Source organism: Emys orbicularis, chromosome 11 (genome assembly GCF_028017835.1).
Source record: "Emys orbicularis isolate rEmyOrb1 chromosome 11, rEmyOrb1.hap1, whole genome shotgun sequence".
In the NCBI taxonomy this organism is placed as follows: domain Eukaryota; kingdom Metazoa; phylum Chordata; order Testudines; family Emydidae; genus Emys; species Emys orbicularis.
Window position 1 is genome coordinate 68,479,751 of NC_088693.1, and position 26,982 is coordinate 68,506,732.

At 45.2% G+C, this 26,982-nt stretch overlaps 1 pseudogene; it reads left to right on the plus strand.

The window, feature by feature from the left end:
• Positions 1–6,944: 6,944 nt before the first annotated feature.
• On the plus strand, positions 6,945–20,710 carry LOC135885329 (uncharacterized; annotated as a pseudogene).
• Positions 20,711–26,982: the final 6,272 nt, after the last annotated feature.

Consider the following 26,982-nt stretch of genomic DNA (forward strand, 5'->3'; position numbering starts at 1 on the left):
TCCTGCAGGACCTAGGTTCCCTAGGGCTGGATTTCTCCAGCCCCAGAACCGGATGAACACACACACACACACACACACACACACACACACACATTAACAGAGCAAGTCTGAGCGGACCGGGTCAATCAGCACTGTCAAGCTGACCCCTTATAGGTCTCTGGACTCACTGGGCTGGATGAAGCAGCACTTTCAAGCTGTCTCTCCTTATATGCCCCTGGGCTCCATGGACTGGGTCAAGCAGCACTTTCAAGCTGTTACCCTTATGCATCCCAGATTCAGCACATCCCTATCCCCACTCTCACATCACAATTGTACTGGCTGTAACCTACTCGATGAGCAAACCCCACGGTATTTTGGGCGCTGCAGGCTTCTTTAGCTTAGGTACAAGAAGCGATGCTGTAGAGTGAATGGGGGAAGCTAAAAACACAAACGAGTAAAGTTCAGCAAGACAGAGAGAAGCAACCAGCTGAACCATACAAGTTATTTATTGAATAATAGTGATAACTACACAAGGAGAGCTAAACCAACCTAACATACATGATTAAAGGTTAATACCTAAGGTAGAAAGGAAAACAGAGAGAGAGAAGGAGGGGGGATCTCACCCACTCCATGAGGCTTGAAGTGGTCGGGGTGCCCAGGTGATGGTGGTAGCTGAGGGTCCTGAATGCTGGAGACAGGCAGAGCTCCCAGCACCATCAGTCAGAAGAAGATGGAGTTCTAATGGAACTGATGCATAGTTTGGATCTAAGCATCAGAATCCTGGCTAGAGGGCGAGTAGGGATTTTTGTAGAGAAAATACAATGGTTGAAGGGAGAACACTAGATTTGTTTATAGGTAAGCTGATGACTCAAGGGTTTTCTTTAGGCTAGACAATAGGAGCTGATCACTCTTGGCTATGGGTGGTGTTTTCTTCCAGGGAGCTCACAATGCAACTAGGCTGCTTCAGTATTTGGATATCAATTAAGGATTCATTACTAGAATTGGTCTGATAATTGCTGAGCTGGGTGTGGGCAGACATAGCTTCATTAACATCTGGAGCAGAGATTCCCATGATGCAGTGCTTCCCTGCTTTTTCTGGTCCCAGAGTTCAGTGCGGTTCTCTGTTCTCCATTCTGTATGTAAATTGAGATGTCTTCCTGTCCCATCTTTCATGCGGATGAGGCTAGGGGAGTTGTCTCTGCTCTCCATTCTGTATGCTAATGAAGATGTCTTAATCTTGTCACCCTTGTCAGGAGGGGTCTAGGTGTGTCTCCCAACGCCCTTCACTGCTCTCTGCAAGTTTTTTTTTCCTCTGATGGGTTTTGGTTTAAGCAGAGGCTGGGGGCAGGGTGTCTTTCATGAGTGAGGCTGGATACTGCACCCTGGTTCCCCAAGAACACAGAGGTGTCTGGTATCAGATAGTCCAGTAAGAGTTTGACTGAGAGACTCAGATTCCCGAAGGCATCAATTGATTCCAATGGGAGTTAGGCACCAAAGTACCTTTGAGGAGATTTGAGCTAAACTGACTAGGTCGTTTACCATAGTTGTTTGCAGTGTTGTAGCCAGGATATTCGAGAGACACGGTGATGAGGTAATTTCTTTTATTGGACCAACTTCTGTTGGTGAAAGGCACAAAATCACGTAGGCCCTTTTGAATGTTTTTTTTCCAAAATCCCTCACCTAAAACAAACACAGAAACAAAATACCCAACTAATAAGAGTGACCTATTTATGTACAAAACACGTTAATGTGGGCTTGGAAAAGGTGTTATTCAAATCATGAATTATATCTACAGTATCTAATGTTCCTTAGAGTAAAATTTGTATAAGTCTCCCTGTTCTCTGGAGGTCTCTTTCATGAGCTGTATGTTCAGAGATACCACCTTCATTTCCAGAAATTAAGGTGAGGAAGTTGCTTGCAGTTGTTTTGAGAACAGTGAAAAGTGAGTGTACTGATTCCCAAAAAGATGCTTACAAATGTACTCTGTTGTTTTGCAGATCATGTACCCTTTACCCTGGTATATTCCCTAAGTACCCAATGTTCTCCTGAGGACTTCACTACTGGAAATGGTAAAGCATTATTCCTTCAGCATCTTCGGGGCATTTCTGAATGTGCTTTCATCAAAGACAATACATGCAAGAATCACATATCTGTATGGCAGGGGCCAGAGACTTTGCAGGTGGAAGAGGTGACTAAATACTTGTCTGTGAAACTTTCATTCCTTATTACCCTATCACATGGGGATTGGCCCCTCTAGGGGAGCTGGTCCCCACCTGTGACTAATTAGCAGATTAGTTGACTGCAGTAGCAAGGGAAAGCAAGCCTGTCTGGCTCTTGTAGGAGTCCAAGGCTCAGGACAAGGGGGTGGGTGGGGCGAACGAGGTGAGGGGACCGTCCCTGGGAACTGTAGCCCATGTTGGGCTGAGGATCTACTTTGTTCTGACATCTTTGACAACACTTGTGGTTAGCCAATACATTATGCCCTGAGGAAAGGGCCTGAAACCGACGCTGGGATGATATTGATGCTTCCTTGGCTAGTGGGAACCCAGCAGCTTCCATGTGGTGGAGAACACGGGCCAAGGATTGGGCCTTGGGTGTCTGGTGGGGCCCCCACTCCTAGTAAATGGAAAGGATGGAAGGCATTCTCTGCCTGCTGATGGCTGATGGCTCAAAAGGAATAACAGCTCCCCTCCAGCACAGTCAACACAAGAAGCAGGAGGCTCAGACACCAGCAGCAGAAGTCGTTCCTGAGAGTAATTTTCACAACTGTATTTTGCCCCAAATTCTCCCAGCCAGGTGTGTACATTACATCATCCAGGAAGAAGAGTGATCCCCAGAGCGGGGGAGGTCTTGTAGCTGCTGGAAGATGGGCTGGATCTCAGTTGAGCAGGCCCCCATAGTGATTCTGTGCGAGATGGCCTCTCTCAGATCCAAATGGAGGCTTATGGAGCACTGACTGCTTTGCATTTTAGTGTGGTCAGCACAGGGGCAGAGCTACGGTGGCCCAATTAAAATAAACACAGTCAACACAGGCTCTCCATGGGCCTCTCCATGGATCTCAGAGGGGCTTCCCTGGCTGCCCCTGCACCATGTGTAAAATAGCCAGCGTTTGACCCAAGATAAGGAAAATGTTTGACTCCGGGAAGTAACAGACGTAATGGTGCTGTGAAAAGGACGTTGCTTTGAAACTCTGATGACCGTGCGATATTTTGATCTCAATACAATGAATTAACTGCAGCTTCTAGTTAATAAGAAAATTAGAAGAGAATTAGAACACAAAACTGTCCTCAGAGATATTACAGCCCAATCAACCATAATGCAACAGGGTCTGTGAATTCAGAGCCTCGCTGATGAGTCCTAATCATGGGAATCAGCCAGGAGATGAAAGTCAACTCATTTCAGCTGTTTCTTAGCAACACAGCCAACTATTAAGAAATGCATACCCTAGAAGAGAAATTTGGACTTCTGCTATTACTTTGTCTCGGCTTTACTTCCAGGGTGTTTGTAGTCAGAAATGAAAGATGACTTTGATTGTTTCCATCTTAACTTTCTGACAAGGTGAATTCCAACTCACCGAATGTTCCCCAGCTAATCTTGGTTTTGCCTACACATGTGAGAAGATGCAGTGCATTGCATGCAAATGAGATATAGGTCAGTGAAATGCACACCGAGAAATCTCATCCATTTACAATAACTCTGCCTAGCACCTTGCATAGCTAATTATTTATGCACTCTTCCTCCTGGTTATCTGCACAACACTTTGCTTATTACCCACCCTGCCTATCATTTTCCATCAACTTGCCCTTCTAGTTCTTGAGCAGACAGTCTCCTGGTTTAGGGGCTGATCCAGCTCCCACTGAAGTCAGAGGTACAATAATTAATTATTGCTTGGCTCTGACCACTAGGTCTGGCTGCCCATGACCTGGCCCTGACAGTGGACCAGGACCCCTTTGCGCTAGAGCGGTACAGACACAGAACAATGCTCAGGTCATTTATTTCCTGTGTTAAGAACATAAGAACAGCCAGACTGGGTCAGACCAAAGGTCCATCTAGCCCAGTATCCCATCTTCCGACTGTGGCCACTGCCGGTGCTTCAGAGGGAATGAACAGAACAGGTAATCATCAAGTGATTTGTCCCAGGTCACCCATTCCCAGCTTCTGGCAAACAGAGGCTAGGAACACCATGCCGGCCTATCCTGGCTAAACGCCATTGCCGGATCTATCCTTTATGAACTTGTCTAGTTCTTTTTTTAAACTCTGTTATAGTCTTGGCCTTCACAACATCCTCTGGCAAAGAGTTCCACAGGTTGACTGTGCGTTGTGTGAAAAAATACTTCCTTTTGATTGTTTTAAACCTGTTGGCTATTTATTTCATTTGGTGACCCCTAGTTCTTGTGTTATGAGAAAAAGTAAATAACACTTTCTCCTTTCTCCACACCAGTCATGATTTTATAAACCTCTATCGTATCCCCCCCTTAGTCATCTCTTTTCCAAGCTGAAAAGTCCCAGTCTTTATAATTTCTCCTCAGATGGAAGTTGTTCCACACCCCTAATCATTTTTGTTGCCCTTTTCTGTACTTTTTCCAGTTCCAATATATCTTTTAGAGATGACCAGATCTGCACGCAGAATTCAAGATGTGGGTGCACCATGGATTTATATAGAGGCATTATGATCGGAGGGTTAGGGGTGCCTGCATTATGCCTGTCAGCTTTCTGTCTTTCTGCTGCAAAGCCCTTAAAGTCCCGTAACGGCTCTCTAGCAAACATGCTTTCCAGACATAGGGTCAGATCCTGTTCACCTGACGCATACAACTAGACTTCGATGTGACTCGCATAAGATGAGCAGAATTTTTCCCTTAATGGAAAGTATTAGGGTTCTATAGTGAGCTTAAAATGGAAGCATTCTTCTCCGCCCCCACCCCGTTCCTATACAGCTGCATGCATCTGCCATGTGTCACCTAGTGGTTAGGGAACTGACGTAGAACGCAGGAGGTGTGGGTTAATTCCCAGCTCTGCCAGTGAGTTGCTGAGCGACCCCAGCCACATCAATTCCCTCACTGTACCTCAGTTTCCCCATCTGTAACACGGCGATGATACTGGCCTCCTTCGTATAGCGCTTTGAGATCCAAAGATGAAACTGCTAGATAAGAGTTAGGTACTATTATTGCTAGTTGCTTCTAACTCTATCATAGCCACAATAGGCAATTAACAATCCTGAATAATTAAACAACACACCTGAAAAGTTCTTTTAAAAACTCTTGTGAAATAATAGCTGCATCCAAATGGGTTAAAAATTTCTTTTGGACATTTCACCTCTTGAATACCATTAATCCATGTCTCCTTCTTGAATAGGTCGCCTGCGTAGCTGGAGTTCGGAAGCAATATGTTGATGTAACTCAACCAGTTTCAGTTTTGCTTCATTAGCTCCTAACCTTATCTCAGCAAGGCACATGTCACAGAGTCCTGAGTTGATACATACAGTAGAATTCCATTCAGTGTAGTGTGTGGTCTGCTAATAGTGTCCCCTACGGTTTACTTTAGTGGTGTCAGAATGCCGCTTTTCATACATCAGGAAACATCTCTCTTTTGTCAGCTACCTGAAAGGGTCCCACTGACTGAACCCAGTTCTCTTTCAATTATTTGGGCTAAGAATTGTTTCCATATAGTTGTGGATTTTCCCCTTACTCTGAATAAGAAGCCCTGATCTAATGCATGTTCTGGTTTGCTTTGCACATGGCAAGCCGCACAAATAAACACAGGTTTCCTTTTATTCATTAGAAGCGTTGTGCGCAGAACATGCACATAAGAAGAACATAAGAACATAAGAAAGGCCGTACTGGGTCAGACCAAAGGTCCATCTAGCCCAGTATCTGTCTACCGACAGTGGCCAATGCCAGGTGCCCCAGAGGGAGTGAACCTAACAGGCAATGATCAAGTGATCTCTGTCCTGCCATCCATCTCCATCCTCTGACGAACAGAGGCTAGGGACACCATTCTTACCCATCCTGGCTAATAGCCATAACATCCTACAATGGCACAGGTAGCACCAGGAATTTAAACACCTGTGTCGACATAACTGATAACTACGCCTGCCAGTGACCTGGTTATGTTCAACAGAACTTGTCGGCAGAGAGAGAGAATAATGCATAGAAGGTGAACACGAATCAGGGCTAATAAAAGGAAGTTGCTGGAAAGGCAATGAAATGTACAGGCCAGCAAGTGGAAGGGAGTGAAATCTTCTTAACAAACTGTTAGTTTAAAAAATCATCAAATCCCATTATTGAGAGAGTTAGGCATGGGAAGCTGGTTAGCTTTGGGTCTGCAGTGCTTTCATAGGCTGAATACTACGGAAGTTAATGGGTGTTTTGTCTGAGTAAGTACTGGCAGACTTCAAAGGTGAATCAAAGGGTTTTTCTACCTTCCAAAACCTGAGTGTAGTCATTCAAGAGTCTGTTTCCTAGAAAAGAGTGAGCTGTGTTTTTATGTGTTTCTAGAGCCCTTTGCTCTAGTCAAATGCAAGCCCCTGAAATCAAAGATTTTCACAACTAGTACGTTGTACTGCTTTGACTATAGCGGTATGCTGGTATGGTTAAACAGTACAACCTCCCTTACTGTACCCCTCAGCCCCCCTAAAGGAATGCTGATGCTTTATACCGGCAATAGCTCTGCCTGTACAGGTATCAGGCACCGTTATGCTGAGATAACTGCATCCACACTTTGTTGTATTGGTATAATTGTATCAATTAAGAAATCACAGTCAGGCCTGGTTGACACTTGAAAGTTGTACCATTCTACATACTGCCAGGTAAGCAAAGGAGAAATAACTTTTAAAAAATATTTATTTGATGTGATGTAGCTTTGTTATTTCAGAGACCCGTTTGGGTCGCGTTTAAATGAGGAAAGGGAGCATGAGATCTGTTACTTTAAAAGTTGTCTGGCTGTATTCATCCGAGTCTGTCTGAATAATGGAGCTCAGCCTTGACCGAGGCAAGGAGACAACAGCCATTGAATACAGCAAAAAGATCAGAACAAAAGACAGGAAACAGATCATAACACACGTACGAGTACAGCGTGAGGCCTAGGGGTGGCAGGTGGGGGGAGGGGAGGACTGCAAAGAGCTGTACCTAGGAAAGGAGACAATAGCACATGTACTCTTCATTAATCCGGGCAAAGCTTTGCTCCTATTACTGCCGTCCTTGTCTCTCCCCCTCACTTGTGTTCTACAACCCCATTGTGACAAGGCTCCATTTAGACTGTAAACGTATATAGGGGACTGCCTGTATTTTATGTGTACGATGCTTATATAATGAGGCCCAGAACCTGACTGGGGCCTCAGTGAACGAGTGGAATAAATGCTACTGCAGCTAACTGGTAATGTTAGAGTACAGAAGACCTCCACAGGGACCGTATGTTCTTGGCTTTGTGGTGAAAAGTAAAACAAATGGGATGGACAAACGAATACCCACCCAGCTCGAAATTCCTGCATGTCGGCCTTAACTGTAGTCCTCAGTGCACATCTATGATGTATCTAGACATTAAAGGCAAGCCCTGGTTTGCTGTAAGTAACCTGTGATCTGCAGGAGATTGGCAAGAAGGTTCCAACCCTCCTGATCATTTTACATTTTCGGGGCTATATCTGCAAGGAAGAGGACTTTAAAAACAAAAGGGGCTGAGATTCTTCTGGCTTAGCAATTCAGCAAAGGCCAAGTCTACATACATACCTACTCTAGGCAGGGAACTCTTGCATAATTCACTTGTGACATCACAGTGTTTTCATCAGGTGGAAATCCCTCAGGGCTCTGAGCTCAGGTGTGATACCTGCCTCACTCTCACTTTCCCTTTCCAAACACTTTGCTGCTCTTTGCTGGGTGACAGCAGAGCTGGGTTTTTCTGCCCTAGACTAAAGCAAAATGAGGTTTCATATTATTTTTCTTAACCAGAAAGAGCCTTTTGGTATAAAAGCAAGAGCCATGGAGAAGAAAAACCACATTCAGAGCCAAGAGAGCGGCAAAGCAGCCCTGAGACACAAGAGGCAACTAAAGCAACATCCCAGCAAATACACGGCAAGGTAAGAGTGACTAGTCTCGAGCCTCTCCTTACTACACAGTTTCTCTTTACCGAGTGATTATATTGTGCTCTATGGTAGACAGCAAGGAATATATGTTGTACAAGCAAAGTGCGTTACACCTGTAATGTATTATTAATGGCTGAATAGTTAAACAAAAAAACCCTCTGATTCATGAATATTTTCCTGGAGAAAATCAGAGTTCAGGTTGCTATGATTTGTAGGGTGTTTTAGTTTTCTATCTGGAGAATTGTTGGGTACTTGCAAAAAGTGTTTGCCTACCCCAAAACTTTCACAACTGATATTTCATACAAAAATGTGCATGGATTAAAAATAGTTCAGTCATCAAATTATGGAGAAGAAACAATGTCGTGACTTAGGAGACCAGAAAGAAAATACGACTATCAAATTGCTAACAGACAAAAAGAGTCAGTAGCCTGAAAATTATTTATCAGAACTATTTTGCAAGTAGCAGATATATATTTGCGTAAAATTAGGATTCGTTCATACTTTGCTATACTAAAAGAAGCAGGATAAATTTGTAACAAATGCTGTAGGATGATGTATCCTGCTGCACCTACTAGATACTTTATTGTTTGACTATATAGTGTGCAAGTATTTACAACAGCTGAAGTCTGAAGGGTGGTTTGAAAAGACCAGATAATTCTGCTGAATGTCAATAAGTTAGTTTTAAGAAAAAGAAGAAAACATCACTTTCGCCAGCTGTTTCATTTCACAGCGGATCAAATTAACTGGTTGGCTTGAGGAAGGCTTGAGAAATGGTAACAATTGTTTTACTTCCCAGTCCCCTATAGGAAGCCACAGCTCAGAGCCGGGCATTTCACTGATTCTGTGTCACCAGCTGCCTCCTGCAGTAGATTTAACCATGTTTTAAGGAACAGTAAAAAGAAAATTTAGAGCTAGGTTTGTCTCCAGTGCAGGCCTAGCTTATGAGACAGCGTCCAACTCGCTGGCTGGTAAGCCTGGCAGCCTGGCATGTCAGTGATGTATCTCTCCCGTTCTGTCTCCCTTAGGGAAAATGGGGAACGTAGGCGACAAAGTTCTCTTTGCTCTGGCCATCTGGACGATGACTACAGAGGCCTTTCCCAAAGGCACTGAGAGGACAAAATGCCACCTCGCAAAATACAAGTCCCTGCCACCTCGGGCACTGGAGGCCTTCAAGAAAGCCAAGGACAAATTTGTAAGTGTGAAGAACACACACTGGGCAATAACAGCACTGTGAGCCCTAGGCTGTCATCGGAACAGCGGCCCGCTCTGCATGTCCCTCTGCACTCAGGGAAGAAGCTCAAAACCAACTACCAAGAAGGATTTGGTTTTACTTTTCTGCCAGCTCGAGCACCCTGCTGGCCAGCAGCAGGCTCTAGCACAGCGCCTGCTGAGCCCAGGTCCTCTCCTCGCTGGAGGAGAGCGACAAAGCACAGTTTGAACTTGGTGATGCATATCCCTGTCATATCCCTTGAGGATACCAGCCCTCGAGGTACAAGGGAGACATTTGATGTCAGCATCTCGTCTCCCTGCATCACCGCTGGGATTGCGTGGAGAGAACTGAGGGAAGAACTAGTACAGGTTTGTTCCTGCTCCTACATAAATATGGGTCTCTGTTCTTTCCTTCTGCCTCCAGGAGGACATGATGCTGTCGTCAGACCGAAAATGCAGCACCAGGATTTTCCACCGGAACTGGGAAGTCAAAGAGCTGTCGGTACGAAAAATCTCAGCCAAGGGGCACAAGAAGGTCACATGCTAGCACAGGGGTTCTCAAACTGGGGTTTGGGACCCCTCAGGGGGCTGCAAGGTTATTACATGGGGGGTCGCGAGCTGTCAGCCTCCATCCCAAACCCTGATTTGCCGCCAGCATTTATAATGGTGTTAAATATATTTGACAGGGTTTTTAATTTATAAGGGGGGGTCGCACTCAGAGGCTGGCTATGTGAAAGGGGTCACCAGTAGAAATGTTTGAGAACCACTATTCTAGCAGATGGTTCCTTCCTAACATGTGTCCCTTTCTCGCTGAATCTGATCTCACTTACCCTTGTGCTAATCTGACACAAGGCACTTTGACCATTGACTTTGTAGTCACTGATTTAGTCAGGAGCATGTCAGATCTGACAGTGGCTCTTTCTCGGTGTAAATAAGGGTCACCCCTACCTTCAGTTCAGGTGCCTTCTCACTGGCTATAAACTGGTGTCAAGAAAAACATGTGGAGATGAAGTTGTTTCCAGTCAGGAATGATTTTAATATTTCATTTATTGACAAATCAAGAAAGCCCTGAGTGGCTTTGGAAAAGCTCCTGTTTCAACCTAGTCTGCCAGCCCCTACGCATGGGAATTTCTAGTCCTGTATCTGCACAGCTGTGCCTCTTTCTCCCACAGACACTCCCTTACCTACAAGTTTCTCTCCCCAGGTGCACGATAGAGTCATCCTGGTAGAGAAGGAGCTGGACTTTACCATTAACGTGCTGGAGAACATTGAGGACCCCAGTCTGTCCAAGCTGCTCTCAAGGCCGCTAAAAATCCTGACACAGATCAGAGGGGACCTGAGGGACTGTGTGAGTATTCAGTGCCAGATATCTCTTTCAGTGCCAGCAAATACTTGCATGTGGCTCTTGCTTTGGGCCCATCCGTATATGGGACATTGAAAGCGGGGGTAGTTGATATGACATGCACAAGGGTAGCCGCCTAGACTATGTCAGGGCAAGAACTGCTCTGCGCCTGTAGAGAAAGGGCTTTGGTCCACTGTCGGTTGAAATCTCTGGGCACCAACCAGTCTGTATCAACTTTGTTTACAGACCAGACAAACTCATTCTCATCGACACTCCAGGAGGCTGAACAATTGGCTCCAAAATTTCCATAAGAGCAAGGAGACGGTGAGTAGTCATTGGAGACAATGAGGAAAGTGAACTTCCATACAAATTAGAGAAGGAACGCGCCTACTAGGTTTCCATCCAAGAGGCCAGGGCGGGATCCATTGTGCAATGATGTCACAGACTACAGCAACAGCTAATGTGTGGTTTGAATTATGCTGCATTTCATGATAGTACGTTAAACTGCAGTTTGCGTGTGCATCTGCTTGGGTTCCAGAAATCCGCATTCACATTGCTCTGTTTCCAGCACTCACCCTCTTTCCACATCTTCTGTGCTTCTTATAGATATGCACTTGCCTCCTAATTATGCAACATACCCGTGGTGGCTTTAATTTAGCCCCATTCACACTTCCTGTTGTAAATATTCTCTCATTTCCCAGGAAACACCTGGCTGCCTGGAAGCATCTGTGATCCTCAATCTCTTCCGACTGCTGAACAAAGACTTGAGATGCGCAGCCTACATTGAGCTGTGTGTGTAGCCATCTGGTCTCTGCAGTGCCCGTGTCCACATCTACTTAGAGACTGGAGAGTCCCTAGCCTGAGAGCACCGCATACATATTGGGAGAAGTTGTGTGTGAACCAGGAACATTCATCTTCTCCCTCCGGCTGCTGATCATAGATCCCCGAGCAAACGGATTCCATCCTTTTATACCAAAGAATTACACAACAGTTGGCCTCCAGGTTGCTCCGATTTCCAGCTGGTGCAGCACTCTAGACTCCTTAGACTTCACAGGGATTTGGCCCTCTGGGGATATTATTTATTGGATGTAATTGTATTGTCACTATATGAAAGCATTTTAGTCAAGGTAACATAACCAAAAATATTGGAAACATTTAATAAGCTTTAATTTTAATAAAACACACACTCCAGTTCTAGGATTTACACACTAGTCATGGCTTCGGATCTCTTAGAAACAACCTCAGGAAATGCATTAATATTGAACTTAGGAAGTTCTTACTGTACAGATCCTCGACAGATGTATTTATACAGAGTGTATTTTTATCTTGCTGCTTCTTTACGTATTATTACAAAACTAAGAAGAGTAATTGATTTGTATAACTTCCCGACTTGAACCAAAGTGTTATTTATTATGGATCAGCTATTTATTTTTATGTATTTATCTATTACTAAGATGGTGCCTTTTTATCTATAATTGTAAACAAATAAAATGGTTTCCCAGACCTTGGCATTCCTGTCTTTTAATTTGTAAACAGACTATTGGGTGCACTGGAGTAATAAAACCCAGCTCCTATACAGTTCTGTGCAGGAGTAGATCCCAAAGTCATTCTCATTATTCCTGATTGCACAGATGGGGAACTAAGGCACAGAGAGGCAAAGTGACTTGTCCAAGATCACTCAGCAGGCCAGTGGCAGAGCCAAGAATCCTGAGAGCTGATCTTACACTGTAGCCACTAGGCCACACTGCCTCTGTTTTGCATTGCGAAGCTGCTTGCTTTTGGATCCCCCTCACTGCATTTCCAAACACGCAACTAAAAGGCCAAAGAGAGATGTGACTCTTGTCTTTCTCCTTCCTTTTGGCATTACCATTAGAGCCAAACAAATGTTCCCTGGGGAGCCCAGACTAAATTCCTGTGACTGTCAATTCCGTAAGAAGCTGGAACCTCAGACCAAGCTCGCAGATTGCACACCATTTCAGAGCAACCCTGAGAGGACTTCTGCACTTGCGGCAAAGTCCAAGCAAAAACTAAGCTCCTACTGTGTGGCTTGCAAAGTTCACACGTGACAAGATTGAGAAACAGACAGGTTCCCACTGAACTGACAGCAATACCCCTGAACTGACAGCGCTGCCTCCTGGAGCTGAATGCAGATTGCTTTCCCCAAGACACCTGCTTTAACTACACACTGATCGGAGACTTTTAAAATACCAACCGGGAGGACTGTCACATTTTTTCCTGAGTGCAAGAGTCATTCAGCCTCCCTCTAATCTCCACTCCTTGCCTTAGAGGATGGAGGCCCGATGTCTCTGTTGGATGGTAGTGTTGGCACTGCCACTCTGGTGTACTGTGCTTGACCTGACCACAAAGGCATGGCTTCACTTGCTACTGGCTGGTTTTTGGCTGGAACAGGCAGTAATGGATGCTAAACTGTATTATACTGTTCAGTCACGTAGTGCTGTGTGCAAAATACTTTATTTAAAGCTTACTGAGCCATACCTGGTAGAGTAATAAAGAATCTCATGATGAACATATCCGGTATATATAAGCAAGCTCTGTGACCAGGCCATTGCTGGTACAGGAGAACGTGACTTGTTGTCAGGAGTAAACTAAGAACAGAAACAGAAGGAAACAGCAACAAAAGTTGCAGACAGAAGGAACAAAGCAAGAAAGGTTGCAGGATTTCATCAACATGCCACCTCTTCAATGCCTCAGAAAATGTCCACTTTGACAAACCTTTACAATGGACAGGCTGGAAACAATATTTTGCAAGATTTCACATTGCTACCAAGGTCCACAAAGAAACTGGAGATATGCAGGTATATTCTTTCATTTATGCCGTGGAGACGCAGGCAGAGCATATCTTTAAATCCTTTGATTTTTACTCAAGACAGTCACAAACATGACTATGCAAGCGTTCTGGCTATGTTTCATGCGTTCTTTATACCTCAGAGATAAGTGGTTTATGAAAACTGGAGAATTCAAGAGCCATGGGAAAATGTTGAATGTTTCATAAGACTTCTGCATACTCTGGCTGAAAACTGTGATCATGGGAATGCAAAACATGAAAGATCAGACAGTCTAGTTATTGCATTAACAGATTAAAAACCTTTCACAGCAGCTACCATTGAAAGGTTTAATCTTAGCCACAGCTTTTCAAATAACAAAGCCATTAAGCAAAAAAACTAGCCAGAGACACATGGTGTACTAAATGCACAAAATATGGACATTTTGCACCTGTTTGCTGCATCAAAGCAGTCAGGGAGTCGATCATAATACAGACAATTAAGAGCCATTGTTTCTGGGATCTATCACTTCTGATGATATAGAGCCTGCCTCGCGAGCGAAACTGAATATTTATGGCAGGAATGTTGACTTTAAAATTAACTCAGGAACTGACATCACAATCATCTCAGTTAATTAAAAGAATCCATGGGAGTAAGACGCTCACCAGGCATGACCTGTATAGGCTGAGTGCAAGTCAGACTGGGTAGAGGGTTCGGAGCTAGATGTAGGCAGAAACAGTCAGAGATGTGACTGGTGTGAGAGGACAACGGAAGAGGATGTAAGGCCGAAGGAAGAAGTATTCTGCAGAGTCTTGTCAACCAGCTTCTCTACCCAACAGGCCCATGCACTCACAGCCCAGCTGCAACGATTCCTTTCTAGGCCTGGAAGAAATGAAAGGAGGCGAGTTCCCTCACTACAGTGGTTTGAACGGTTACAAGAAAAGATACATGTGCTAGTTCCTAACTCTGCAACTTCGGCCACTCCTCATGCTGAATACAAGTGTATCCTTGCCCTAGGGGCGACTCAGGCCGAGACCTTGGCCTGCCCTTGGTAAGCCATCCCTTTGTGGAGGGAAATTAAGTATTGGCTTGTAGGGCCCACTGGCCACAGTTCAGGCTCGTTGCCGGTGATTTCACTCAGAGTCTGTGACTTGTCTTCCTGTTGGCCACCTGTCAGAGCCTCTGTTGCAAGCTACCTGCTAACAAACCCCTCTTGACACACGGCCCTTATTTATTTCAGTGCCTCTGAAAACACACAGCCCGTCCCCAGTGGTGAAGAAGAGTCCTTCTCTAGACCAGTGCCCTGGGTCTGGAGTATCTTGGAAGGCTGCTACCTCTGTGCCTCCCCCCTCCAGTCTCTGCTGTTTCCCCCGGGCTGTATAGTACTATTGCTGCAGCTTCTACTAACTTCCTGCCAGCCCCGGCCTGCTCCCCTGCCACACTCCCATTCAGCCTGGCCCAGCTCTCAGGCTGCTGGTTCTCAGCCTTCCTGGCCCAGATCTCAGACAGCCTGTGGCTGGCTCTTCCCCCTTGGACTAGTGGCAAAAGTGCTTCCCAGGTTCTCCTTCCCCCAGGCCAGGTAAATCACAAACATGGATCGTTAACCTGTATGTTATCAAGACTGCAGGGGAAGGCTCCCTTCTGGGAACAGTCCCTTTCTGCCCATTTGTGAGAGCACAGTCCTCCTCCCCTTCGCTGATCAGTGATGACTCACAGGGGGCGGGGGAAAAATGAATGAAAAGGCTGCTCAGTGGATTATTAGAATAACATGGCAAACCCGGAAGCTGGGCAATGCTAAGATTAGAAACAGAACTCACCTACTCTAGGCAGGAAAACCTTGCATCATTTGGTCATTATGTCATGCAGAGGTTCCCTCACCTGGGAATCCCTGGTGAGGGCAGAGGGTTAGGAGCTAGATACACCTGCCGTACTTTCACTTTCCAGTTTCCATTGATAAAATAGCAGCATTAACGTGTGGGGTTTTCTCCTATGACTAAAGCAAAACAAGATTTAATTTTATTTTTTCCTAAAGAGTATAAAAGCAAGAGCAATGGCAAAGCGAGGCTACATTCACAGACCAGAGGGAGGCCAAGCAATCCTGAGGAAGAAGAAGAAGAGACTAAAGCGATTTCCCAGCAAACATGCTCCAAGGTACGTGCCACTAAGTCTGGGGCTTCTGTCTAGCACATGGGCTTACTAGACTGATCTGCTGTGATCTACTCTAAAGAGTAAGGATCCAACACTATCCATTCCTCTAAGTACCTTACCAGTTTATTTTTTATTTTTAGTGCTGGGGCTGTAAATTAAGAGGCCGGATCTGAAAACATTTGTGAATAGAAGAGTTGAGTTTGCTCAGCTGTGATCTTTGGGGTCAACCCACCAATGTATATATTTGATTGTAGCCCTCATCTTCCTGCACCCCTTCTTTCCCCACTTTGTCAGACTGTCAAAAATACAGTTTATAATCCTTGTAACCTGGAAATGGAGTGATGCGTGTTATTCCCCTTTCTGATTCAATAGGAAAAATGATGGGTTGCAAACTGCTCCTGGTCCTGACCCTATGGACAGTGTCTACAGAGGCCTTTCCCAAAGGTGCTCAGATGAAGAAGTGCCACCTCTCAAAATACAAGTCCCTGCCACCCCGGGAACTGGAGACCTTCAAGAATGTCAAGGACAGATTTGTAAGTGCAAAGAAGACACATAAGTAGGGTAATAATGGCAATGTGAGTGCTAGGCTGTAGTTTCAACAGCAGCCTTCTCGGCATATTACTATGGGCAGATGAAATAAGATGGGAGGCATATGCTTAGGTAAGGTTGGGGTGTAGGGTTGCAGATACAATAGAGAGAAGTCTCTCTGTCTGGATCTTCTTTGTTGGTGATCCCTCACCCAGTCTTAATTATGAAAGGGCAAAGCTCAGAATGTTCAGCTCCGGCAAGTATTCAGATATTTGGGGAATGGGGATCATAGATGTGGAGAGAGGCAGAGTCATGTTCAGGGCAGGAAGGTTGGAACTGATCTAGGGCAGAATCACAGATTAGACAATAACAGGGAAAGAATGGGATTCTTACTGTTAGAAAAGAGCGAGGAGAGAAAGAAGGGACAATCTGTCTAAGTGGGTGTTTCTGATCTGAGTCAGTCTAAGGACGTTAGGGCCTGGCCATCTCAGATTTCTTATAGAGTCAACCGTCCTTAATCTTAAATCTCAAAAAGTTCTGAAAGGGGTTCAAACTCTGTCCTGAGTTACCATCAAACCTAGAGAATGAGACCCAGTTTTTAACTATCTGCGGTCTTTCCCTTCCAGAGAAAACCGAGTCTAGTCCCTTAAACAGACAATCTGAGGACCCCAAATTCATGTCATGCCACCAAGCAGCATTAGAGAGATCCAGTCACTTATTTTTAAGTCGTGCAAACATTCCATGTTAACTAACGCTGAAGCTGAGGAAGTGCACCACTCAGATTAGTGGTCAAGTTATCCTCCGTGTCAAGAGTTAAAGGATGCCGGTTCTCAGTTAAACTCCTGTACAAATGCAGTTCACAACCTGAAACCAGCAAAGCAATATGACAAGAGCGTGTTATTGACGCCTGTCCCATCTTTGGCACCTTCTTGGAAAGAGCCAAGACTCTAGGACAGCAGCATTATTAGGGGATCAAAGTGTTGTGTCAAATTCTGCCAGGATTTGGCACGTTCGCATGGCTGAATGGGGTTATATGATGTAACTGTTGGCAGAATTTGGCACTTTCTCCCCTGCTTTGCCTCCACTTACACATTTCCCTGTGTTCTCATTTTGTGCCTCCAGGAGGACATCGTGCTGTTGTCAGACCGAAAATGCAACACCAAGATTTTCCACCGGAACTGGGAAGTCAAAGAGCTGTCGGTAAGCAAGACCTCTGCCAAGAGAGACGCAGTTACAAAATAGCACTTGCTTCTTTCCAAAGTTGCAGAACTGTCTCTTTCCAAGCTGGATGCTGATTTCAGGTGATCCTTTTGTAGATTCAGAGTAACATGGACAGGGAATTTATTCCCAAATGACACAGGAGTCAGCTGAGGTTGGAATCTGGCCCTTTTTCTATTTCTATATTTTGTACATCCTTAGGGCTGGGAAGCCAGACAAACGTTGAGACTGTGAATCAGTTTAACAAATAATTGAGCCAGGAAACAATTTACATCTCAACATCTCTACCTTATTCCCTCTTAATACAAGGCATGATACTAACTTTATCCTCAGTGTTCAACAAACCAAAGGCTTTGTCACCGCCAACTCATCCACACCTGTCTTTATCATCTATTTCCAGACTGAACTTGGTTAACCTCCCTCACATAAGCAGCTCCAGGTCGTGTGGCAGGAAATCCTCAGTTTCTGTATTTTGGTTTCCCATGAGAGAATATTTTAGTACTCTAAAATCATATCCACATCTATGTACAGCCACTTTGAAGATCCAGAAACCGTTCACCAAATCACCAGCAAAAAAAAAAAATACTTGCACAGGCCAAATATATCTTCAGATTTTTGTAACATAAAAAAGGTTTGAGATTGATCTGAAGCACAAAATGTTGGATTCCAAGGAAGGAAGGTGTAAGCAACAGAGTCCAAAGGTTCATGATTAGCAGGCTCTGTGTACAGAGTGGATTCACACCTCCCCTGCGTCTTAGGTCTCTTCCCATTGGCCATGGCTTTGGAAAGTCTCCCTAAGCAGGCCACGCCTACCTGCTGCTAACACAGACATTCCTTATCTCCGTGTCTGCGACTCCCCTGGACACACTGTTTTACCTGCACATTTTCTCCCTAGGTGCACGACAGAGTGATCCTGGTAAAGTAGGAGCTGCACCTCGTTATTGACGTGCTGGAGAACTTTGGGGATCCCAATCTGTCCGAGCCGCTCGTGAGGCCATTAGAAATCCTGAGGCACATCAGAGAGGACTTGAAGAGCTGCGTGAGTATTGGATTGCAAATGTCTCTCGCCACAGTGGGTCTGGGAGTTGTCTATTGAACTCCCAACAGCATTAATTTCTTAAGTGGATCCGGGATCTAGTCATCCTTGTGCCAGTAATTGTGGACTTTGCTTTGCACCCCCCTTTATAACAATGAACGTGTCCGGATTACGTAGCTGCTGTATGCCTTGCTTATATACATAATCTAATTAGCTAATTAACTTGATTAACTAGTTAGGGACAGATGATGCCCGGCTGCTCTGCTGCTGTGCAAGCGGGTACGTCCCCACCTTCGGCTCCTGGGCTGTAGTTTGGTATCACTGCAGATACTGTTCTCTCTGTAGCACAGCTACTGTTGTTTCCATGTGCCCCCCAGAACATCGCAGAGGAGGTGGGGAGGAGCCGGGAGGAGACAGACCCATGGAGGGCTGCATACACTGGGGGAGTATGCTGCACTCCTGCTCAGCTCCAGGGCATGTTCGGTTTCTATTCGGTGGAGTTCCTCCCAGAGCTCCTCTGGGCAGCACAAGGCATACCTCCCCCTACACAGGGCCATTCCCACGTGGCTCAGGAAAGCCCTTAGTTAACGCTTCAAACGCTTCTGAAGTTGAAAAGTACCATACAAATGCTTGGTATTGTATTATTAATAGAACATGGCAGGTTAACATGGAATCCACACGTCTAAAGAACGAGATAAACTCAATCAAACCAATTTGTGCCTTGGGCTTGTACCGAGAGGTAGGAGGCTCAGCCACTGTTCCTGAAATCTCTACTCATGTGCCAGTCTGCTTCATGTATTGATTTTCTTTTCAGACCAGACATCAGCCTGACTCCCATCGACGCTCCGGGAGGCTGACTAGCTGGCTCCAAAAATTCCACGCAGCCAAGAAGATGGTGAGTACATTTGGCAAACACACAAGACAAACTTTCATCACATGTTAGTGGGAACAAATCTGTACAGGATCATCAGCTCCATTCCCTTCCCATGGGGCCAGTGCAGGATGGTGCCCTGTATATTGTCCAGGGTCTTCTGCAGTCCAGGTGTCCTGAGACTGAATTAGTTTAGAAAGCTGGTAAATTTCTCATATCAGGAAGGGTCATTACATCTGCTGCAGACTGTAATGGACCAGGCATCCAGAAAACAGCCTTTACCTTGTGGCCTAGCTTGGGTCCTTCCATAGGATGCAAATAGCAGAGTTTCAGATAAATATGTGGCATCTGATCCTCCATTGCTTTGCACCTTGTACCTTGTGGAATCATTTATATTTTTACAAAATGCTGCCAAATCTGAAAAACCCCTCTCTCACACTGTGGGTAAAGCTTTACACTAACTTGCTATTCACTTTGAAGAGGTGTAGATGCTGGGCTGGGCAATGGGAAAAGAGGCCCAGAGATAATTCATTCGTTCAGATCTGCCAATGCCCAGCCCTTCTTCGGAATCAGATAGAGCCAAAGATAATACCCTTCAAATTTACTATTACCCCAGATCACTGTGCCTTTTGCTTCATTCAAACTCACTGGTTAACGTAATAGACTACAGCACACATTGTTGTATACTAAGAATTACAGGACATTAGACCACTGTGTAAGTAGGCCTGGGCTACTCTAGTGGGGTGGTTCAAACTATTCGCGTAGCTGAAGTTGAAGTATCTTAGTTCGACTTACCTGGCCGTCCTCACGGTGGCGAGTCGACTGCCACAGCTCCCCCGTCGACGCCGCTTACTCCTCCTGCCGAGGTGGAGTACGGGCGTCGATTCGCGGATCGATTTATCGCATCCAGACGAGATGCGATAAATTGATCCCCATTACATCGAACTCTACCCGCCAATCTGGCGGGTAGTATAGACGTACCCTTAGAGTGTTTGTAAGGTCTTGTCTACACAAGGACATCCAGGAAAATTAATCTGAATTAACTAAAGTTGTGAGTTCAAAGTGGATTAGTTAAACTGCTTTAAAGCCCTGTATTGATGCTGTTATTCAGAGTTTAAGTGATCTCTGGAAGTGAAGTAAAGTAACCAAATTAGACCACTTTAATTTTGAATGAGGGTGTTCACACAGGAATTTAATGCCATTTAACTAACCCACTTCAAATTCACACAGTTAGTTCAGATTAGCTTTCCTTGAAGTTCCTGTGTAGACACTGCTCTGTTCACCCTTTTTCTGCATGCTCTGTGCTCCCTATCTATTTACACCTCCCCCCTCCATCAGGCCTGTGTGCAGTAGCTTTCGCTGGCCCATTGCTAGCCAGCCATTCTCTGTTACAAATGTGTTCACTCCCTCTCTCCTGTCCCAGGAAACTCCAGGATGCCTGGAAGCATCTGTGATCCTCAATCTCTTCCGACTGCTGAACAATGACTTGAAGTGCGCAGCCTACATGGAGTCCTGCACCTAAACGCCAGATCTTTACACTGTCTCACCTCATGCATGTAATCAGACACTGGAGAGCCCAGCGAATGGGAACCCTGAATCCTTCCTACAGGACACTGTATTTTAACCAGGTGTGATGCTCTTTCCATCTTGGCATTTTACCACGGATACCCATCACCCATGATCTCAGATCAAAAGATTCACATACAATTGATCTTCAGGAACAGACCTGTCCGACTCCAATTGCCAGTAGCTGATTGGTTCTAGGCCAATTCCTTAACTGCAGCTAAAGTGTAGGGCCTGTTCCCCCTGAAATCAATGGGAGATTGGCCACTGATTTCAGTGGGATTAAAATTTGGCCCTAGAGGATATTATTATTTATTGTATTGGTTTATTGCTACACAAAAATATTTGCCAATAGTATGTTAAGTGTTGCCGTTATTTATTTTAATTGAAAGGACTAGTTTTTTCACCCTGTTTCTTTGATTTACAGACTAGTGAGTATTTCATTAGTGTCTTAGAAAGATGCTGGAAAATGCAATAATTTTCATGCATAGAAGGTGTTGCTGTATAAGATTCCTAGAATCTATTTTTGTTTTACTGGCTGACATAATGTTAAGGCATCTGATGCGATCCTTATTTAAACAAATCTGGTTTTTATTTAAGTTATTTATTGTATCTATCATTTATTTATGTGCATATTTATCAAATGGACTGTTTTTATAATATTTAATGTTTTTAATATATTTAAAATATTTATTTTTTTTAATATTTAATAAAACTGGAAGATGTAAAATAAAAACTGAAATGATATAAATTGATGATTGACCCTCTGCTTCCTAACTGCATTATGTTCTGATCTCGTCACCTCGAAAAATAGAAAACAGCAAAAGTAATTAGAGGCAGGGAAGTACTTCCAGATGAGGAGAAATTGAAGACATTTCCCAATGGAGGAATCCTGCAGGACCTAGGTTCCCTAGGGCTGGATTTCTCCAGCTCCAGAACCGGATGAACTCACACACACACACACACACACACACACACAGACACACACACACACACACACACACACACACACAAAGTAAGTCTGAGCGGACCGGGTCAATCAGCACTGTCAAGCTGACCCCTTATATGTCTCTGGACTCACTGGGCTGGATGAAGCAGGTGGATGAGGAGGAAACGGAGAGGCCCTGGCCCCTGACTGGGGTGAGCTATTTGCTGAACATTAACAGGCCAGCAGGGAACAGATGGGGAGACGTCACATAAGCGATTGGTTGATGCAGGTTTCCTCAGGGGTGATAAGTGGCAACCAGGTGAATGATCTGTGAGAGTTGGGGGAGGGGGTAATCACAGGGGCAGGGTGTGTGAGGCCCTGGGGGGCAGGTTGGGGGTTGAAGGAAGGAAGGAAGGAAGGAAGGAAGGGGGGTCACAGAGACAGGATGTGTGGGGCCCTGGGGGCGAGGGTTGGAGGGGAGAGTCTAACAGTGGCATGGGGTGTGGGGCAATGTGAGGGTTGGAGGTGAGGGTATTACAAAGATGAAGGGTGTGGGGCCCTGGGGGTTGGAGATGAGGGTGTCACAGAGGCAGCAGGTGTGAGCCCTGAGGGGAGTGAGCAGGTTGGAGGCCCAGTTGAAACCCCTTTAAAATGTGGGCCCAGATCCTCAAAGATATTTAGGCTCCTCCCATCCACTGAAATCAGTGGAATTTAGGTGGCTAAATACCTTTATTGCAGGGGTCTTGTGAGAATGTTGTATATTGTTCTTGGTGTAAAGGAAGAAAAGAAAAGTCGTGCTTGAGAGAGATGCCAGTAGAGTGGAGCGTGAAGTTGACTTTTATCTGCAAATATATCTGGGCGTGCTATGCACATGAGCGTTTCTATAGCAATTACATTGCAAAGGAAGTTTGCAAGTGTAGAAGAGGGGATTATGATGTAAATGATATGTTACCAGATGTGCCCATTACTTTGGGGTAAACTCATTTATTCGGGTTACTCCTCTGGGGAAGGGATTCTGTAATACTATCCATGTCCGGCTTGTGTCACGTGTGTGTTCATATGACGCTCTACTTCTCCCTGCTGCAAGTCCCCTCCCAATGGAGGAATCCTGCAGGACCTAGGCTCCCTAGGGCTGGGTTACTCCAGCCCCAGAACCGGATGAACACACACGCGCACACGCGCACACACACACACACACACACACACACACACACACACACACACACACACACACACACACATATTAACAGAGCAAGTCTGAGCGGACCGGGTCAATCAGCACTGTCAAGCTGACCCCTTATAGGTCTCTGGACTCACTGGGCTGGATGAAGCAGCACTTTCAAGCTGCCTCTCCTTATATACCCCTGGGCTCCATGGACTGGGTCAAGCAGCACTTTCAAGCTGTTACCCTTATGCGTCCCAGATTCAGCACATCCCTATCCCCACTCCCCCAACACAATTGTACTGGCAGTAACCTACTCGATGAGCAAACCCCACAGTATTTTGGGCGCTGCAGGGATCTTTAGCTTAGGTAAAAGAAGCGTTGCTGTAGAGTGAATGGGGGAAGCTAAAAACACAAACGAGTAAAGTTCAGCAAGACAGAGAGAAGCAACCAGCTGAACCATACAAGTTATTTATTGAATAATAGTGATAACTACACAAGGAGGGCTAAACCAACCTAACATACATGATTAAAGGTTAATACCTAAGGTAGAAAGGAAAACAGAGAGAGAGAAGGAGGGGGGATCTCACCCACTCCATGAGGCTTGAACTGGTCGGGGTGCCCAGGTGATGGTGGTAGCTGAGGGTCCTGAATGCTGGAGACAGGCAGAGCCCCCAGCACCATCAGTCAGAAGAAGATGGAGTTCTAGTGGAACTGATACATAGTTTGGATCTAAGCATCAGAACCCTGGCTAGAGGGCGAGTAGGGATTTTTGTAGAGAAAATACAATGGTTGAAGGGAGAACACTAGATTTGTTTATAGGTAAGCTGATGACTCAAGGGTTTTCTTTAGGCTAGACAATAGGAGCTGATCACTCTTGGCTATGGGTGGTGTTTTCTTCCAGAGAGCTCACAATGCAACTAGGCTGCTTCAGTATTTGGATATCAATTAAGGATTCATTACTAGAATTGGTCTGATAATTGCTGAGCTGGGTGTGTGCAGACATAGGTTCATTAACATCTGGAGCAGAGATTCCCATGATGCAGTGCTTCCCTGCTTTTTCTGGTCCCAGAGTTCAGTGTGGTTCTCTGTTCTCCATTCTTTATGTAAATTGAGATGTCTTCCTGTCCCATCTTTCATGCAGATGAGGCTAGGGGAGTTGTCTCTGCTCTCCATTCTGTATGCTAATGGAGATGTCTTAATCTTGTCACCCTTGTCAGGAGGGGTCTAGGTGTGTCTCCCAACGCCCTTCACTGCTCTCTGCAAGTTTTTTTTTCCTCTGATGGGTTTTGGTTTAAGCAGAGGCTGGGGGCAGGGTGTCTTTCATGAGTGAGGCTGCATACTGCACCCTGGTTCCCCAAGAACACAGAGGTGTCTGGTATCAGATAGTCCAGTAAGAGTTTGACTGAGAGACTCAGATTCCCGAAGGCATCAATTGATTCCAATGGGAGTTAGGCACCAAAGTACCTTTGAGGAGATTTGAGCTAAACTGACTAGGTCGTTTACCATAGTTGTTTGCAGTGTTGTAGCCAGGATATTCGAGAGACAAGGTGATGAGGTAATTTCTTTTATTGGACCAACTTCTGTTGGTGAAAGGCACAAAATCACGTAGGCCCTTTTGAATGGTTTTTTTCCAAAATCCCTCACCTAAAACAAACACAGAAACACAATACCCAACTAATAAGAGTGACCTATTTATGTACAAAACACGTTAATGTGGGCTTGGAAAAGGTGTTATTCAAATAATGAATTATATCTACAGTATCTAATGTTCCTTAGAGTAAAATTTGTATAAGTGATAAGTCTCCCTCTTCTCTGGAGGTCTCTTTCATGAGCTGTATGTTCAGAGATACCACCTTCATTTCCAGAAATTAAGGTGAGGAAGTTGCTTGCAGTTGTTTTGAGAACAGTGAAAAGTGAGTGTACTGATTCCCAAAAAGATGCTTACAAATGTACTCTGTTGTTTTGCAGATCATGTACCCTTTACCCTGGTATATTCCCTAAGTACCCAATGTTCTCCTGAGGACTTCACTACTGGAAATGGTAAAGCATTATTCCTTCAGCATCTTCGGGGCATTTCTGAATGTGCTTTCATCAAAGACAATACATGCAAGAATCACATATCTGTATGGCAGGGGCCAGAGACTTTGCAGGTGGAAGAGGTGACTAAATACTTGTCTGTGAAACTTTCATTCCTTATTACCCTATCACATGGGGATTGGCCCCTCTAGGGGAGCTGGTCCCCACCTGTGACTAATTAGCAGATTAGTTGACTGCAGGAGCAAGGGAAAGCAAGCCTGTCTGGCTCTTGTAGGAGTCCAAGGCTCAGGATAAGGGAGTGGGTGGGGCGAACGAGGTGAGGGGACCGTCCCTGGGAACTGTAGCCCATGTTGGGCTGAGGATCTACTTTGTTCTGACATCTTTGACAACACTTGTGGTTAGCCAATACATTATGCCCTGAGGAAAGGGCCTGAAACCGACGCTGGGATGATATTGATGCTTCCTTGGCTAGTGGGAACCCAGCAGCTTCCATGTGGTGGAGAACGCGGGCCAAGGATTGGGCCTTGAGTGTCTGGTGGGGCCCCCACTCCTAGTAAATGGAAAGGATGGAAGGCATTCTCTGCCTGCTGATGGCTCAAAAGGAATAACAGCTCCCTTCCAGCACAGTCAACACGAAGCAGGAGGCTCAGACACCAGCAGCAGAAGTCATTCCTGAGAGTAATTTTCACAACTGTATTTTGCCCCAAATTCTCCCAGCCAGGTGTGTACATTACATCATCCAGGAAGAAGAGTGATCCCCAGAGCGGGGGAGGACTTGTAGCTGCTGGAAGATGGGCTGGATCTCAGTTGAGCAGGCCCCCATAGTGATTCTGTGCGAGATGGCCTCTCTCAGATCCAAATGGAGGCTTATGGAGCACTGACTGCTTTGCATTTTAGTGTGGTCAGCACAGGGGCAGAGCTACGGTGGCCCAACTAAAATCCACACAGTCAACACAGGCTCTCCATGGATCTCAGAGGGGCTTCCCTGGCTGCCCCTGCACCATGTGTAAAATAGCCAGCGTTTGACCCAAGATAAGGAAAATGTTTGACTCCGGGAAGTAACAGACGTAATGGTGCTGTGAAAAGGACGTTGCTTTGAAACTCTGGTAACCGTGCGATATTTTGATCTCAATACAATGAATTAACTGCAGCTTCTAGTTAATAAGAAAATTAGAAGAGAATTAGAACTCAAAACTGTCCTCAGAGATATTACAGCCCAATCAACCATAATGCAACAGGGTCTGTGAATTCAGAGCCTCGCTGATGAGACGCTGAGTCCTAATCATGGAAATCAGCCAGGAGATGAAAGTCAGCTCATTTCAGCAGTTTCTTAGTAACACAGCCAACTATTAAGAAATGCATACCCTAGAAGAGAAATTTGGACTTCTGCTATTACTTTGTCTCGGCTTTACTTCCAGTGTGTTTGTAGTCAGAAATGAAAGATGACTTTGATTGTTTCCATCTTAACTTTCTGACAAGGTGAACTCCAACTCACCGAATGTTCCCCAGCTAATCTTGGTTTTGCCTACACATGTGAGAAGATGCAGTGCAATGCATGCAAATGAGATATAGGTCAGTGAAATGCACACCGAGAAATCTCATCCATTTACAATAACTCTGCCTAGCACCTTGCATAGCTAATTATTTATGCACTCTTCCTCCTGGTTATCTGCACAACACTTTGCTTATTACCCACCCTGCCTATCATTTTCCATCAACTTGCCCTTCTAGTTCTTGAGCAGACAGTCTCCTGGTTTAGGGGCTGATCCAGCTCCCACTGAAGTCAGAGGTACAATAATTAATTATTGCTTGGCTCTGACCACTAGGTCTGGCTGCCCATGACCTGGCCCTGACAGTGGACCAGGACCCCTTTGCGCTAGAGCAGTACAGACACAGAACAATGCTCAGGTCATTTATTTCCTGTGTTAAGAACCTAAGAACAGCCAGACTGGGTCAGACCAAAGGTCCATCTAGCCCAGTATCCCATCTTCCGACTGTGGCCACTGCCGGTGCTTCAGAGGGAATGAACAGAACAGGTAATCATCAAGTGATTTGTCCCAGGTCACCCATTCCCAGCTTCTGGCAAACAGAGGCTAGGAAT